A 17,758-nucleotide genomic window follows, 5' to 3' on the forward strand; every position below is an offset into this window, starting at 1 on the left:
ACACTTTTGACTTTCTTTATTCATCCAAATAGCAAACTCATCACCACTCAACCTGACCAACTCGGCTATGTCCCCGTGCTGCAGTTCTCTGTCTTATCTAGATCATTTGCAATTGAATGGAATAGATCCCTTTTGGACAAAGTGGATTCACCTGCTGCTGCAGTGACCACAGGTGTGATAAGATCTAGAATTGGCATCTGGTGCGATCTCTCCGCTTCCACTCCAAAGAAAGTTACCTGTTTATTCCTATCATGCATTGGTTTTTGGGGTTTTCTTTGAGTAATGATGATCTCTTTAGTAGTCTGTTGGCGCCCTCTCCTGGAGGAATAGTTTGCTTGCTCTTGGACATTCTAAAAGAGAGGTCATGATAGACATTGAGCTTCTGAGCTCAATTGGGGACAGTCATGGGTGATGAATGTTTGCAACCTACTGCGAAGCCTCATACCGCAATATAAGGAACGTCAAATACTAAGAAAGGGCGGCCTATGAAAGAATTACTACTTTCAATAAGTACACTTAAACGGCTAATTGGGAATAGAAAAACTGTAAAAAGCCCTCTGAGAAAGCCCCCCTCTAACCTTTGATAGTAAGCTTTTCTGTAGTCTGCCTGTTGATGTATTTTCCGTTTGAACTGTGCACAACATGAAGAGACGGAACACTGGCGGCTTGTCACAATGCCCCCCGATGACATCACAATAGCGCTGCTGCCTAGAAAACAAGCTGCGCAGAAGAAGTTGTTCTTTGGGTGGGAGGGTGGGCTAGTGGAAGGAGGGGGCAATCTCTTTTTTTCCCGGGTGGTAGGGGGATGACAGGAGAAGGGAAGCGGGTGGTGAGAAAGGTACAGAGGGCAGGGTTTGGGGGCTGGGAAGGAAAGGGAAAAGATTAGGGTTTGGGGATGATGAAAGGGCTTTCTACGGGTAAGGATGGCAAAGGGTGGCAGTGACGGAAAGTCAGGCAACCTGTCCTGTCCGTCTTTTTGTATCGTGAATTGGAAAGACTGCAAGGGGGAGGGGAGTTGCTTGCGCCCTAAAGGAGGAGTTATTCAGATTCATTGCAGTGGGCGGCGGCTGCAAAACGCACCATTCTTCTTGTTTTTGCTCTGCAAAGCAGCCTTTTCAAGGGTTGGCTTGGGTGACAAAATGTCTTGTGTAGGCGTGGGTTTGTCTCCCTCTCGCTCTCTCTCCCTAAGATGTGTCCGGCATAGGCCAGGGTGCCACTCGAGGCCCAAACCAATTCTGGTTATCGCTTCTCGGCCTTTTGGCTAAGATCAAGTGTAGTATCTGTTCTTATCAGTTTAATATCTGATACGTCCCCTATCTGGGGACCATATATTAAATGGATTTTTAGAACAGGGAGATGGAAAAAGAGCTTGCTCTGTCCACTCCACGCATTGACCTGGTATTGCAGTACCTCCAGGAACGGTGCACCCCTTCTTAACCCAGTTTCCAAAAGCAGAACTCAATTCACCTGATTCATATTAGCCCGATTTAATGAATTGGAAGAAAGCATACGTCTTCATATGCACCTCAATTTGGCCCATTCACTTTTCACACTTCCTCCTTTTGTTTTTTATCTTTCACACTTTTGACTTTCTTTATTCATCCAAATAGCAAACTCATCACCACTCAACCTGACCAACTCGGCTATGTCCCCGTGCTGCAGTTCTCTGTCTTATCTAGATCATTTGCAATTGAATGGAATAGATCCCTTTTGGACAAAGTGGATTCACCTGCTGCTGCAGTGACCACAGGTGTGATAAGATCTAGAATTGGCATCTGGTGCGATCTCTCCGCTTCCACTCCAAAGAAAGTTACCTGTTTATTCCTATCATGCATTGGTTTTTGGGGTTTTCTTTGAGTAATGATGATCTCTTTAGTAGTCTGTTGGCGCCCTCTCCTGGAGGAATAGTTTGCTTGCTCTTGGACATTCTAAAAGAGAGGTCATGATAGACATTGAGCTTCTGAGCTCAATTGGGGACAGTCATGGGTGATGAATGTTTGCAACCTACTGCGAAGCCTCATACCGCAATATAAGGAACGTCAAATACTAAGAAAGGGCGGCCTATGAAAGAATTACTACTTTCAATAAGTACACTTAAACGGCTAATTGGGAATAGAAAAACTGTAAAAAGCCCTCTGAGAAAGCCCCCCTCTAACCTTTGATAGTAAGCTTTTCTGTAGTCTGCCTGTTGATGTATTTTCCGTTTGAACTGTGCACAACATGAAGAGACGGAACACTGGCGGCTTGTCACAATGCCCCCCGATGACATCACAATAGCGCTGCTGCCTAGAAAACAAGCTGCGCAGAAGAAGTTGTTCTTTGGGTGGGAGGGTGGGCTAGTGGAAGGAGGGGGCAATCTCTTTTTTTCCCGGGTGGTAGGGGGATGACAGGAGAAGGGAAGCGGGTGGTGAGAAAGGTACAGAGGGCAGGGTTTGGGGGCTGGGAAGGAAAGGGAAAAGATTAGGGTTTGGGGATGATGAAAGGGCTTTCTACGGGTAAGGATGGCAAAGGGTGGCAGTGACGGAAAGTCAGGCAACCTGTCCTGTCCGTCTTTTTGTATCGTGAATTGGAAAGACTGCAAGGGGGAGGGGAGTTGCTTGCGCCCTAAAGGAGGAGTTATTCAGATTCATTGCAGTGGGCGGCGGCTGCAAAACGCACCATTCTTCTTGTTTTTGCTCTGCAAAGCAGCCTTTTCAAGGGTTGGCTTGGGTGACAAAATGTCTTGTGTAGGCGTGGGTTTGTCTCCCTCTCGCTCTCTCTCCCTAAGATGTGTCCGGCATAGGCCAGGGTGCCACTCGAGGCCCAAACCAATTCTGGTTATCGCTTCTCGGCCTTTTGGCTAAGATCAAGTGTAGTATCTGTTCTTATCAGTTTAATATCTGATACGTCCCCTATCTGGGGACCATATATTAAATGGATTTTTAGAACAGGGAGATGGAAAAAGAGCTTGCTCTGTCCACTCCACGCATTGACCTGGTATTGCAGTACCTCCAGGAACGGTGCACCCCTTCTTAACCCAGTTTCCAAAAGCAGAACTCAATTCACCTGATTCATATTAGCCCGATTTAATGAATTGGAAGAAAGCATACGTCTTCATATGCACCTCAATTTGGCCCATTCACTTTTCACACTTCCTCCTTTTGTTTTTTATCTTTCACACTTTTGACTTTCTTTATTCATCCAAATAGCAAACTCATCACCACTCAACCTGACCAACTCGGCTATGTCCCCGTGCTGCAGTTCTCTGTCTTATCTAGATCATTTGCAATTGAATGGAATAGATCCCTTTTGGACAAAGTGGATTCACCTGCTGCTGCAGTGACCACAGGTGTGATAAGATCTAGAATTGGCATCTGGTACGATCTCTCCGCTTCCACTCCAAAGAAAGTTACCTGTTTATTCCTATCATGCATTGGTTTTTGGGGTTTTCTTTGAGTAATGATGATCTCTTTAGTAGTCTGTTGGCGCCCTCTCCTGGAGGAATAGTTTGCTTGCTCTTGGACATTCTAAAAGAGAGGTCATGATAGACATTGAGCTTCTGAGCTCAATTGGGGACAGTCATGGGTGATGAATGTTTGCAACCTACTGCGAAGCCTCATACCGCAATATAAGGAACGTCAAATACTAAGAAAGGGCGGCCTATGAAAGAATTACTACTTTCAATAAGTACACTTAAACGGCTAATTGGGAATAGAAAAACTGTAAAAAGCCCTCTGAGAAAGCCCCCCTCTAACCTTTGATAGTAAGCTTTTCTGTAGTCTGCCTGTTGATGTATTTTCCGTTTGAACTGTGCACAACATGAAGAGACGGAACACTGGCGGCTTGTCACAATGCCCCCCGATGACATCACAATAGCGCTGCTGCCTAGAAAACAAGCTGCGCAGAAGAAGTTGTTCTTTGGGTGGGAGGGTGGGCTAGTGGAAGGAGGGGGCAATCTCTTTTTTTCCCGGGTGGTAGGGGGATGACAGGAGAAGGGAAGCGGGTGGTGAGAAAGGTACAGAGGGCAGGGTTTGGGGGCTGGGAAGGAAAGGGAAAAGATTAGGGTTTGGGGATGATGAAAGGGCTTTCTACGGGTAAGGATGGCAAAGGGTGGCAGTGACGGAAAGTCAGGCAACCTGTCCTGTCCGTCTTTTTGTATCGTGAATTGGAAAGACTGCAAGGGGGAGGGGAGTTGCTTGCGCCCTAAAGGAGGAGTTATTCAGATTCATTGCAGTGGGCGGCGGCTGCAAAACGCACCATTCTTCTTGTTTTTGCTCTGCAAAGCAGCCTTTTCAAGGGTTGGCTTGGGTGACAAAATGTCTTGTGTAGGCGTGGGTTTGTCTCCCTCTCGCTCTCTCTCCCTAAGATGTGTCCGGCATAGGCCAGGGTGCCACTCGAGGCCCAAACCAATTCTGGTTATCGCTTCTCGGCCTTTTGGCTAAGATCAAGTGTAGTGTTGTTCGAAGAGGTGGTTTAAGCTCCAGGCCACCTTAGTACAATGATACAATGCACACTGGAAGGTTGCGCTTGCTAGTACTCTGGGTGGATAGTATATTCATCTAGAGGAAAACATGGCCCTACCAGGATCGAGGCTATTAGACTGAGTAAGGGTGGGGGGCTATGGTACAATGTGCCCCAGGACTGACGACCCTGGAGTGAGTCTGAGCTTGCTGGCTTGGGACCCCGGCAAGCCTTGGGCTCTGTAGCACACCGTACCTTGCCTTTTCATACTTTTTGAGCATATTACCCTATCCCGGCCTTCTGGCTAGGAAGGGAAATTTTTATAATCCCGGTCGGAGGTCTGGTCAGCTTTGGGCTGAGAAACTAACACCCGGTTGGAGGTCTGGGTCAGCTTCGGCTGAGAAACCAACACCCGGTTGGAGGTCTGGGTCAGCTTCGGCTGAGAAACCAACACCCGGTTGGAGGTCCGGTTAGCCTTGGGCTGAGAAACCAACACCGGTTGACGGTCCGGGCAGTTTTGGCTGCGAAACCAACAACTAGTAGCTCTCTACTCCACTTGGGTAAGATGCCTGGGTGGACGCTGGGAGCAACGACAAGGCTCAACCAGGCTTCGGCTTGGGGGAGCACCGAAGATCCCTGACCCTTGCTGTGGCCTTCTGGCTCGGAGGGACGGGGTTGATTTTTGGGGACCCTCTCCTCACGGTGGGGTCCACACGAATCCTAGCCTTTGCACTGTTTTTGGTGTGACTTCGGTCATGCATTTTTTGTGGTGCTTTGGAAAGCTTCATTAAATCAAAAATCTGTTCTTATCAGTTTAATATCTGATACGTCCCCTATCTGGGGACCATATATTAAATGGATTTTTAGAACAGGGAGATGGAAAAAGAGCTTGCTCTGTCCACTCCACGCATTGACCTGGTATTGCAGTACCTCCAGGAACGGTGCACCCCTTCTTAACCCAGTTTCCAAAAGCAGAACTCAATTCACCTGATTCATATTAGCCCGATTTAATGAATTGGAAGAAAGCATACGTCTTCATATGCACCTCAATTTGGCCCATTCACTTTTCACACTTCCTCCTTTTGTTTTTTATCTTTCACACTTTTGACTTTCTTTATTCATCCAAATAGCAAACTCATCACCACTCAACCTGACCAACTCGGCTATGTCCCCGTGCTGCAGTTCTCTGTCTTATCTAGATCATTTGCAATTGAATGGAATAGATCCCTTTTGGACAAAGTGGATTCACCTGCTGCTGCAGTGACCACAGGTGTGATAAGATCTAGAATTGGCATCTGGTGCGATCTCTCCGCTTCCACTCCAAAGAAAGTTACCTGTTTATTCCTATCATGCATTGGTTTTTGGGGTTTTCTTTGAGTAATGATGATCTCTTTAGTAGTCTGTTGGCGCCCTCTCCTGGAGGAATAGTTTGCTTGCTCTTGGACATTCTAAAAGAGAGGTCATGATAGACATTGAGCTTCTGAGCTCAATTGGGGACAGTCATGGGTGATGAATGTTTGCAACCTACTGCGAAGCCTCATACCGCAATATAAGGAACGTCAAATACTAAGAAAGGGCGGCCTATGAAAGAATTACTACTTTCAATAAGTACACTTAAACGGCTAATTGGGAATAGAAAAACTGTAAAAAGCCCTCTGAGAAAGCCCCCCTCTAACCTTTGATAGTAAGCTTTTCTGTAGTCTGCCTGTTGATGTATTTTCCGTTTGAACTGTGCACAACATGAAGAGACGGAACACTGGCGGCTTGTCACAATGCCCCCCGATGACATCACAATAGCGCTGCTGCCTAGAAAACAAGCTGCGCAGAAGAAGTTGTTCTTTGGGTGGGAGGGTGGGCTAGTGGAAGGAGGGGGCAATCTCTTTTTTTCCCGGGTGGTAGGGGGATGACAGGAGAAGGGAAGCGGGTGGTGAGAAAGGTACAGAGGGCAGGGTTTGGGGGCTGGGAAGGAAAGGGAAAAGATTAGGGTTTGGGGATGATGAAAGGGCTTTCTACGGGTAAGGATGGCAAAGGGTGGCAGTGACGGAAAGTCAGGCAACCTGTCCTGTCCGTCTTTTTGTATCGTGAATTGGAAAGACTGCAAGGGGGAGGGGAGTTGCTTGCGCCCTAAAGGAGGAGTTATTCAGATTCATTGCAGTGGGCGGCGGCTGCAAAACGCACCATTCTTCTTGTTTTTGCTCTGCAAAGCAGCCTTTTCAAGGGTTGGCTTGGGTGACAAAATGTCTTGTGTAGGCGTGGGTTTGTCTCCCTCTCGCTCTCTCTCCCTAAGATGTGTCCGGCATAGGCCAGGGTGCCACTCGAGGCCCAAACCAATTCTGGTTATCGCTTCTCGGCCTTTTGGCTAAGATCAAGTGTAGTATCTGTTCTTATCAGTTTAATATCTGATACGTCCCCTATCTGGGGACCATATATTAAATGGATTTTTAGAACAGGGAGATGGAAAAAGAGCTTGCTCTGTCCACTCCACGCATTGACCTGGTATTGCAGTACCTCCAGGAACGGTGCACCCCTTCTTAACCCAGTTTCCAAAAGCAGAACTCAATTCACCTGATTCATATTAGCCCGATTTAATGAATTGGAAGAAAGCATACGTCTTCATATGCACCTCAATTTGGCCCATTCACTTTTCACACTTCCTCCTTTTGTTTTTTATCTTTCACACTTTTGACTTTCTTTATTCATCCAAATAGCAAACTCATCACCACTCAACCTGACCAACTCGGCTATGTCCCCGTGCTGCAGTTCTCTGTCTTATCTAGATCATTTGCAATTGAATGGAATAGATCCCTTTTGGACAAAGTGGATTCACCTGCTGCTGCAGTGACCACAGGTGTGATAAGATCTAGAATTGGCATCTGGTGCGATCTCTCCGCTTCCACTCCAAAGAAAGTTACCTGTTTATTCCTATCATGCATTGGTTTTTGGGGTTTTCTTTGAGTAATGATGATCTCTTTAGTAGTCTGTTGGCGCCCTCTCCTGGAGGAATAGTTTGCTTGCTCTTGGACATTCTAAAAGAGAGGTCATGATAGACATTGAGCTTCTGAGCTCAATTGGGGACAGTCATGGGTGATGAATGTTTGCAACCTACTGCGAAGCCTCATACCGCAATATAAGGAACGTCAAATACTAAGAAAGGGCGGCCTATGAAAGAATTACTACTTTCAATAAGTACACTTAAACGGCTAATTGGGAATAGAAAAACTGTAAAAAGCCCTCTGAGAAAGCCCCCCTCTAACCTTTGATAGTAAGCTTTTCTGTAGTCTGCCTGTTGATGTATTTTCCGTTTGAACTGTGCACAACATGAAGAGACGGAACACTGGCGGCTTGTCACAATGCCCCCCGATGACATCACAATAGCGCTGCTGCCTAGAAAACAAGCTGCGCAGAAGAAGTTGTTCTTTGGGTGGGAGGGTGGGCTAGTGGAAGGAGGGGGCAATCTCTTTTTTTCCCAGGTGGTAGGGGGATGACAGGAGAAGGGAAGCGGGTGGTGAGAAAGGTACAGAGGGCAGGGTTTGGGGGCTGGGAAGGAAAGGGAAAAGATTAGGGTTTGGGGATGATGAAAGGGCTTTCTACGGGTAAGGATGGCAAAGGGTGGCAGTGACGGAAAGTCAGGCAACCTGTCCTGTCCGTCTTTTTGTATCGTGAATTGGAAAGACTGCAAGGGGGAGGGGAGTTGCTTGCGCCCTAAAGGAGGAGTTATTCAGATTCATTGCAGTGGGCGGCGGCTGCAAAACGCACCATTCTTCTTGTTTTTGCTCTGCAAAGCAGCCTTTTCAAGGGTTGGCTTGGGTGACAAAATGTCTTGTGTAGGCGTGGGTTTGTCTCCCTCTCGCTCTCTCTCCCTAAGATGTGTCCGGCATAGGCCAGGGTGCCACTCGAGGCCCAAACCAATTCTGGTTATCGCTTCTCGGCCTTTTGGCTAAGATCAAGTGTAGTATCTGTTCTTATCAGTTTAATATCTGATACGTCCCCTATCTGGGGACCATATATTAAATGGATTTTTAGAACAGGGAGATGGAAAAAGAGCTTGCTCTGTCCACTCCACGCATTGACCTGGTATTGCAGTACCTCCAGGAACGGTGCACCCCTTCTTAACCCAGTTTCCAAAAGCAGAACTCAATTCACCTGATTCATATTAGCCCGATTTAATGAATTGGAAGAAAGCATACGTCTTCATATGCACCTCAATTTGGCCCATTCACTTTTCACACTTCCTCCTTTTGTTTTTTATCTTTCACACTTTTGACTTTCTTTATTCATCCAAATAGCAAACTCATCACCACTCAACCTGACCAACTCGGCTATGTCCCCGTGCTGCAGTTCTCTGTCTTATCTAGATCATTTGCAATTGAATGGAATAGATCTAGTGATGAGCGAGCATGCTTGTCACTACTCGGTACTCGCACGAGTATCACTGTACTCGGGCTGCTCGGCGGGGACCGAGTAATCTCGCGATACTCGTGCTTTACTCGTGGTCTTCATTTCTGCATGTTGGCGCTCTTTTGAGAGCCAGCCCTCATGCAGGGATTGGCTGGCAGACCACTGCAATGCCACAGCCCTGTTAGTTGTGGAATTGCAGTGATTGGCCGGCCTGCACAGCGTCACCGAGCCTTTATATCGGCCGGCGCGCTGTGCTCTGCTCACAGCTATTCTGACAGTGAGTGTAGGGAGAGTGTCGCTGATTCAGGGAAAGCTTTGCGGCCCTTTATAGTTAGTTCCGGAGCAGGGCTGCAAACAGTGTGACCAGAAGTCCTTCTCAGGACTATTCTAGTTGTATACAGGCAGGCAGGGTATAGCCAGGTCGGAGTACAGTAGCAGAGTCCTTCTCAGGACTATTGTTGCTATATACAGGCAGGGTATAGCCAGGTCGGAATACAGGCTAGTGACCAGAAGAGTCCTTGTCAGGACTATTGTAGCAGTATACAGGCAGGCAGGCAGGGTATATATAGCCATTCCTAGTGGTGACCGTATACCAGCCTTCATCATATCTGGGGCTGGTGTACACAGTGTAAAACAGTCCAGATAGTGTCAGACTTCTCAGTAATTGTCGCTCCTAAAAACCAGTTAGGTTCTTATTGCGTCCGTGCTTGCATTTAAAAACAGCACGTGTGTGGCAGTCGGTGGCAGGGTACAGGTGCGCGTTTTGCACAAACTATTATATAACGCACAAGTCTAGTGTATAATACACGTCAGTCAGCAGTGTCTGATAGTGTCAGACTTCTCAGTAATTGTCGCTCCTAAAAACCAGTTAGGTTCTTATTGCGTCCGTGCTTGCATTTAAAAACAGCACGTGTGTGGCAGTCGGTGGCAGGGTACAGGTGCGCGTTTTGCACAAACTATTATATAACGCACAAGTCTAGTGTATAATACACGTCAGTCAGCAGTGTCTGATAGTGTCAGACTTCTCAGTAATTGTCGCTCCTAAAAACCAGTTAGGTTCTTATTGCGTCCGTGCTTGCATTTAAAAACAGCACGTGTGTGGCAGTCGGTGGCAGGGTACAGGTGCGCGTTTTGCACAAACTATTATATAACGCACAAGTCTAGTGTATAATACACGTCAGTCAGCAGTGTCTGATAGTGTCAGACTTCTCAGTAATTGTCGCTCCTAAAAACCAGTTAGGTTCTTATTGCGTCCGTGCTTGCATTTAAAAACAGCACGTGTGTGGCAGTCGGTGGCAGGGTACAGGTGCGCGTTTTGCACAAACTATTATATAACGCACAAGTCTAGTGTATAATACACGTCAGTCAGCAGTGTCTGATAGTGTCAGACTTCTCAGTAATTGTCGCTCCTAAAAACCAGTTAGGTTCTTATTGCGTCCGTGCTTGCATTTAAAAACAGCACGTGTGTGGCAGTCGGTGGCAGGGTACAGGTGCGCGTTTTGCACAAACTATTATATAACGCACAAGTCTAGTGTATAATACACGTCAGTCAGCAGTGTCTGATAGTGTCAGACTTCTCAGTAATTGTCGCTCCTAAAAACCAGTTAGGTTCTTATTGCGTCCGTGCTTGCATTTAAAAACAGCACGTGTGTGGCAGTCGGTGGCAGGGTACAGGTGCGCGTTTTGCACAAACTATTATATAACGCACAAGTCTAGTGTATAATACACGTCAGTCAGCAGTGTCTGATAGTCTCAGACTTCTCAGTAATTGTCGCTCCTAAAAACCAGTTAGGTTCTTATTGCGTCCGTGCTTGCATTTAAAAACAGCACGTGTGTGGCAGTCGGTGGCAGGGTACAGGTGCGCGTTTTGCACAAACTATTATATAACGCACAAGTCTAGTGTATAATACACGTCAGTCAGCAGTGTCTGATAGTGTCAGACTTCTCAGTAATTGTCGCTCCTAAAAACCAGTTAGGTTCTTATTGCGTCCGTGCTTGCATTTAAAAACAGCACGTGTGTGGCAGTCGGTGGCAGCGTCAGGCTCCACGTTGTCCCTGGATAGAGACGTGCATGAGGGCCTCAAAACATTGTTCCCATTGCAAAGGAGTGGGTCTCCTGTCGTTGTAATGTCCATTCTGCAAAGAATGGGCGAAAAAATTTACCACTGGGGGTATACCTGAAACAAAGGCCTAAGTATTGCAATTTGTAACGGTCATCATCATGGTGGCGCATGAGGAGAAGGAGGAGCAGTCCAGCGATTAGCCAAACTCCAGAAGTGTGTACCCATGGGTGAGTGGAGGTACATGGCAAACTTTAAATTCCGCTCTCATTTGCTGGTGGTGTGGTGAAGTCTGGCCCAATCCAACCCTTGTTCATCTTGATCAGAGTCAGCTTGTCAGCATTTTCAGTTGACAGGCGGGTGCGTTTATCTGTAATGATTCCACCTGCGGCACTAAAAACACGCTCTGACAAAACGCTAGCAGCAGGGCAGGCCAGGCCTTCCAAGGCGTAGAGAGCCAATTCATGCCACGTGTCCAGCTTGGATACCCAATAATTGTAAGGCACAGAGGAATGTCGGAGTACAGTTGTTCGATCTGCAAGGTACTCCTTCAGCATCTGGGCAAACTTAGGATTTCTTGTGGCACTACCCCGCACCTCAGGGGCTGTGGTACGTGAGGGGCTGAGAAAACTGTCACACATCTTAAAGACTGTTCCCCTACCTCTGGCGGATTGGACTTGTGCCTCTCTCGGCTGTACGCCTCGGTTGTCCACTGATTCATGACCTATGCCGCTAGCGTTTTGTGAGGGGAATGCTTTGCCTACTTCCGTGACTATGGCCTTCTGGAACTGCTGCATTTTGCCTGACCTCTCCGCCTCGGGAATAAGAGACATAAAGTTCTCCTTTTAGCGTGGGTCTAACAGTGTTACCAACCAGTAATGATTGTCGGCCAAGATGTTCTTAACGCGAGGGTCACGAGACAGGCAGCTTACCATAAAGTCAGCCATGTGTGCCAGACTCTTAACAGCCATCACTTCAGTATCCTGACCGACACGATGACTGAACATGCTGTCCTCCTCCTCCTCATCATCTACCCTGTCCTCTGGCCAGCCACGCTGAACCGAGGATATGACTGCATGTCATATCCTCAATTTGGCCAGAGAGTTGCTCCATGTCTTCATCCTCCTCCTCGTCATAGTCCTCCACTGCACGTTGTGATGAGACGAGGCTGGGCTGTGTGTTATCATCACCCACACCCACTACTGTTTCTTGCTGAAACTCATCGCGCTCCGCCTGCAATGCATCATGTTTGTTTTCTGAGCAGAGACCATTTTAGAAGGCAGAGAAGCGGTATGGTGACGCTAATAATGTCGTCATCGCCGCTCACCATCTTGTTGTAGTCCTCAAAGTTTTGGCGGATGGTGCATAGGTCGGACATCCATCTCCACTCCTCAGGTGTTATGTGTGGAGTTTGACCCATTTCCCGACGGCTTAGGTGATGCAGGTACTCAACAACTGCCCTCTTCTGCTCACATATCCTGACCAACATGTGCAGAGTTGAATTCCAACGCGTGGGGACATCACACACCAGTCTGTGTGCCGGAAGATGCAAACGGCGTCTTAAGGCGGCAAGGCCGGCTGAAGCAGTAGGTGACTTTCGAAAATGTGCAGACAGGCGGCGAACTTTTACCAGCAGATCAGACAGCTCTGACTATGACTTTAGAAACCGCTGAACCTCGAGGTTGAGCACATGGGCCAAGCATGGAACATGTGTCAGCTGGCCTCGCCTCAAAGCCGCCACCAGGTTCCGGCCATTGTCACACACCACCTTTCCTGGCTTTAGGTTCAGAGTTGTGAGCCAGTGATCTGCCTGCTGTTTCAGAGCTGTCCACACCTCTTCTGCATTGTGGGGTTTGTCACCTATGCAGATTAGCTTCAGCACTGCCTGTTGCCGCTTCGCCGAGGCAGTGCTGCAGTGCTTCTGTGTCGCCCTGGACAAGCCAGGGGCCACAGAGCACAACACTTAAACACCCCACACTCCCTGCAGGCATATCATAGTCAAAACACAAAATCCTTGTTGCCTTCCCCAGGGGCTGTTGTCCACACCAGGGTGTGGAGCCAGGCGGTTGGTCTCCACCCACCGAGGAGGAGGGAAAACACAGGCAGTGAGAGTTAAGCTAAGGAAGTGGAAGGAGGAAAGTAGTAGAGAGGAGAAAAGTGACAGCAAAGAGCCTGAAGTTGGTCCGGGTGTGTGGCCTGGACAGGACAGCAAGGTTGGCAGGATGTGGTGACCGTCTGCAGTGGAGGCCGATTGGAGTCTGCCGTAAGGACCGTGGACGGGTGGTGACCCGGCCGTACCGGACCGGTATACAAAGCGAAGCCAGCACCATTGGCAGAGGACTTTCGGATCCCGGCAAGGCTTGGTGTCGCCGTGAATTTGCCAAATCCGTTATTGAAGGGGACCTCAGGGTTTCCAAACAGCCAAGTCCAGATAGAAGGCAACCGTACAACCGTGAAGGGGAGACACAGCCACCGGCAAGGGCAACCGTCTCCCAGGGCCAGCGCCTGTGGGCAAAAGGGGCTCCTCCGGCCCATATCCAGGTCAGGGAGCGGGTTACCGTTGGGAAACCATCACTACCAACACTTAACTTCGGTGCAGGGAGAGACAGTCATCACTAACCTGCAGGGAGGAACAACCGCAGCCGTCCGAGTGACCTGTCCATCCAGCCACTTGTTTTACCCTGAACTGTGTCATCATCATTGGGCTGAGTGAGTACCTCCGTGCCGTGCGGCACAGCGCTGCCCCTGCGACCATGCACTTCATCAGGCCCCGCAACCCGCCTGTCATCCATCTCTACCCCATCACCAGGCCCCGGGACAACCAACCCCCCTACCCACGTAGGGGAGAAATAACAACAAAGCTGCTCCCTGTCACAGGCTCCCGGGATCCCCGTCCAGAGCAGCGGTGGTGTCCACACAATCACCACAACCGTGGGTGGCGTCACGGACAATATCCCCAAAACCCAAACCACCCCTTTTCACTCACGGGCGAGTAGCGCCGCTCGAGTCCCCGGGATCCGGCCATCGCTCGAGCCAACGAGCAGCAGCAGCCGTAGAGCTGCGTCAGCCGGACCCGAGCAGTGGGAGAGCGCACCGTCCCCTCCTCCGCCAGCGACACTTACAGCTTGGGACTGGTGTGGAGGGTAAAGTGGATCAGGATGCGCAGGAGGAGGAGGAGGCTGAGGAGCATGACATTCCGGAGCTGTAGAGTGTGTGTGAAACCCTGACTGAGGTAGGGCCTGCAAAACTTGGTGTGTGAAGGACGTATTCCGTCCCTCGCTCAGACTGGGTCCCAGCTTGCACAATATTAACCCAGTGTGACGTCAACGAGATGTAGCGGCCTTGCCCACATGCACTTGTCCACGTGTCTGTGGTTAGGTGGACTTTGGCTGAAACAGCGTTGTTCCGGGCACGTGTGATGTTTTGTGACACGTGGTTAGTTATGCAATGCGGGGACGGCACACAGGGAGAAATAGTGTCGGCTGTGGACCGAGTAACGTGGGACAGCTGCCACCATCAGTTCGCGGAATGCTTCTGTCTCAACCAGCCTAAAAGGCAACATTTCCAGCGCAAGCAGTCGCGAAATGTTAGCATTTAGAACTGTGGCATGTGGGGTGTTGGCAGTGTATTTGCGCCTGCGCTCAAAGGTTTGCTGAATGGATAACTGAACGTTGCGCTGGGACAAGGACGTGCTTGATGATGGTGTTCTTTCTGCGTAGGCAACTGCAGGTGCAGGAGTGGAGGAGGCTTGTTCGCAGGCAGCATGGACAGGGGATTGGCTCGCATGCACAACCAGCGAAGACGTAGCAGTGACATCAGCAAGCACTGCTCCTCGACTCTGTTGTACTTCCCACAAAGTCGGGTGCTTGGCTGACATGTGCCTGATCATGCTGGTGGTGGTCAGGCTGCTAGTTTTGGTACCCCTGCTGATGCTGGCATGGCAGGTGTTGCAAATGGCCTTTTTAGAATCATCTGGAGCCAACTTAAAAAACTGCCAGTGTCAGAGTTCCTGGTTTTCCAGTTTTCTTTTGAAAGAGCTTGCCCTTTGTTAACATGGAGTTTTCTGTTATGTTGCCCTACTTCCTGTCCATCTGTTTAAAAGCCGCCCCTAAAGCTTAGTCCAGTGCCTGAGTATACTGCTTCCTGTGTGCTCCTGCCCTGCTGCTTTTGGTTCCTGATTGTTATTCGGATCCTCTTGGAAAACAACCGACACCGACTCTGGACTTCATCTGGTATCATCTAGCTGTACCTGGACTCCGTTTGCCGTCTTTGGTCGGAACTTCTGCCCGGTTCCTTCCGTTTAATACCACTCTGGACTCACATCACGTACAGACATTTTTCGACTTACCTATTGCCCTTTTGTGTCCCGGCTGCTGCGCATTTAGGGCTTCTGGGGTGATTGCCAGACAGTCCCTGTATAGGGGTTTGCTGTTGGTGGTCTCCCTGGGGGAGTCCGGTGCGCGGTACCGGGAATTCCCTTTCGCTCAGTCCCTGGAAGGTATTTCCTGTATTTATGTTCTACTGTGTTTTTGTTCCGTTTATGTACATATTTGCTGGTTGCATATTATAAATGTCTTGCACCAAGAACTCGTCTCTGGTTGTCATTGCCCTAACGCAATCGAAATCCTCAATACATACAATAGTATTACAGCCAGACTCGGGAAGACCTAACATTTGTACAGGCACCTTGTGTCGTGTTGTTCCGGGGAACAGTTGACTGACGTCTGCCTGGGGCCACCACTCTGCTTCTTACTGCCTGTTGTGATGCTACGCCTCCCTCCCCCTGTGCACTGCTGTCCTCGCTCTGCATATCCTCCTGCCAGGTTGGGTCAGTTACTGGATCATCCACCACGTCGTCTTCCTCTTCCGCACCCTGCTCCTCCTCCTGACTTCCTGACAATTGTGTCTCATCATCGGCCACCCCTTGTTGAGACACGTTGCCAACTTCGTGAGAACGTGGCTGCTCAAATATTTGTGCATCTGTACATACAATCTCGTCATGGCCCACTTCAACAGGAGCTGGCGAGAGGCCAGAATTTGTGAATGGAAACGTGAACGAACAGCTATTCCGAGTGTCCAAGTGTGGGATCAGTAATGTCCGTGGACGTGTACTCGGCCTGGTGGTAGGAAGGAGGATCAGGTTCTGAAATGTGCGGTGCAGTATCACGGCTACTGACACTTGACCGTGTGGAAGACAGAGTGTTTGTGGTGGTGCCAATCTGACTGGAAGCATTATCCGCTATCCAACTAACAACCTGTTGACACTGGTCTTGGTTCAAGAGGGGTGTACTGCTGCGGTCCCCAAGAATTTGGGACAGGACGTGCGAGCGACTAGATGTGGCCCTTTGTTGTGGCGAAATTAGAGCTTGCACACAACCTCGGTGTCTGCCTGCACCACCATCACGTCCACTTCCTTGTTCGTTGACAACGCCCTTGCGCATTTTGCAATGCTGTGCTGATGTGTATTCACTAGACTTGTGTGTTATATCCAAGTTTGTGCAAAACTCACACAAATGCAGCGGAAAGCTGCCACCAACAGGCACACACGTGCGGTTTTTAAATGCAAGCACGGAGGCACTAAGAACCTAACAGGTCTCTATCCAGGGACAACGTAGAGCCTCCCAATGTTTGGCTTCCCTGCCTAAGGGCTATACTATAATACACCCACTTCCTTCCAATGGGCACTTCAGGTTTACAGGCCTTCATGCACGTCTCTATCCAGGGACAACGTGGAGCCTCCCAATGTTTGGCTTCCCTGCCTAAGGGCTATACTATAATACACCCACTTCCTTCCAATGGGCACTTCAGGTTTACAGGCCTTCATGCACGTCTCTATCCAGGGACAACGTGGAGCCTCCCAATGTTTGGCTTCCCTGCCTAAGGGCTATACTATAATACACCCACTTCCTTCCAATGGGCACTTCAGGTTTACAGGCCTTCATGCACGTCTCTATCCAGGGACAACGTGGAGCCTCCCAATGTTTGGCTTCCCTGCCTAAGGGCTATACTATAATACACCCACTTCCTTCCAATGGGCACTTCAGGTTTACAGGCCTTCATGCACGTCTCTATCCAGGGACAACGTGGAGCCTCCCAATGTTTGGCTTCCCTGCCTAAGGGCTATACTATAATACACCCACTTCCTTCCAATGGGCACTTCAGGTTTACAGGCCCTCATGCACGTCTGTATGCAGGGGCATTGGTGAACCTCACAATTTAGGACTGCCCTGGCAAAGGAAAATACTACAAAGACTCACTTCCTCAAAATGGGCACATTAGACTCAAGAGGCCTTCATGTACGTCTCTTCTCAGGGACATCGGAGTGCCACACAATGTTTTCACGTAAAATCTTTCATGTATTGATCTCAAAAAGTAACATACACCAGCTCTATCTCACTATTGGGTATGTGCCCTTAACATTTCCGCCATGAAAAATCATTTTGGGGTCATTTTGGAAGGTTTTCTGGTGAGTCCGTAAAAATGGCGTAAAACGCGGACAAAATTGTTCACAGCTGTGACTTTTGAGTGATAAATGCTTCAAGGGGTCTTCCCCATGCTGTTGCCATGTCATTTGAGCACTCTTCTGAGACTTTTGTGACATTTTTAGGGTTTCTCCATGCTGCCGGGAGGTCATTTCACAAAAATACTCGGGTCTCCCATAGGATAACATTGGGCTCGTTGCTCGGGCCGAGTACACGAGTATCTTGGGAGGCTCGGCCCGAGCTTCGAGCACCCGAGCTTTTTAGTACTCGCTCATCACTAAATAGATCCCTTTTGGACAAAGTGGATTCACCTGCTGCTGCAGTGACCACAGGTGTGATAAGATCTAGAATTGGCATCTGGTGCGATCTCTCCGCTTC

The 17,758-nt window shown here is 48.9% G+C and overlaps 5 non-coding genes across 5 annotated transcripts; all 5 read left to right on the forward strand.

The window, feature by feature from the left end:
- The first annotated feature begins 1,241 nt into the window (after positions 1–1,241).
- Positions 1,242–1,432, forward strand: LOC142270075 (U2 spliceosomal RNA). The gene has a single exon (XR_012735443.1). It is a non-coding gene; the product is annotated as a U2 spliceosomal RNA (small nuclear RNA).
- A 1,387-nt stretch (positions 1,433–2,819) lies between these two features.
- Positions 2,820–3,010, forward strand: LOC142270077 (U2 spliceosomal RNA). Its single transcript, XR_012735444.1, has one exon. It is a non-coding gene; the product is annotated as a U2 spliceosomal RNA (small nuclear RNA).
- A 2,189-nt stretch (positions 3,011–5,199) lies between these two features.
- Positions 5,200–5,392, forward strand: LOC142270129 (U2 spliceosomal RNA). Its single transcript, XR_012735488.1, has one exon. It is a non-coding gene; the product is annotated as a U2 spliceosomal RNA (small nuclear RNA).
- A 1,387-nt stretch (positions 5,393–6,779) lies between these two features.
- LOC142270078 (U2 spliceosomal RNA) lies at positions 6,780–6,970 on the forward strand. The gene has a single exon (XR_012735445.1). It is a non-coding gene; the product is annotated as a U2 spliceosomal RNA (small nuclear RNA).
- Positions 6,971–8,357: 1,387 nt separating this feature from the next.
- LOC142270079 (U2 spliceosomal RNA) lies at positions 8,358–8,548 on the forward strand. The gene has a single exon (XR_012735446.1). It is a non-coding gene; the product is annotated as a U2 spliceosomal RNA (small nuclear RNA).
- Positions 8,549–17,758: the final 9,210 nt, after the last annotated feature.

Source organism: Anomaloglossus baeobatrachus, unplaced genomic scaffold (genome assembly GCF_048569485.1).
Source record: "Anomaloglossus baeobatrachus isolate aAnoBae1 unplaced genomic scaffold, aAnoBae1.hap1 Scaffold_325, whole genome shotgun sequence".
NCBI lineage: Eukaryota > Metazoa > Chordata > Amphibia > Anura > Aromobatidae > Anomaloglossus > Anomaloglossus baeobatrachus.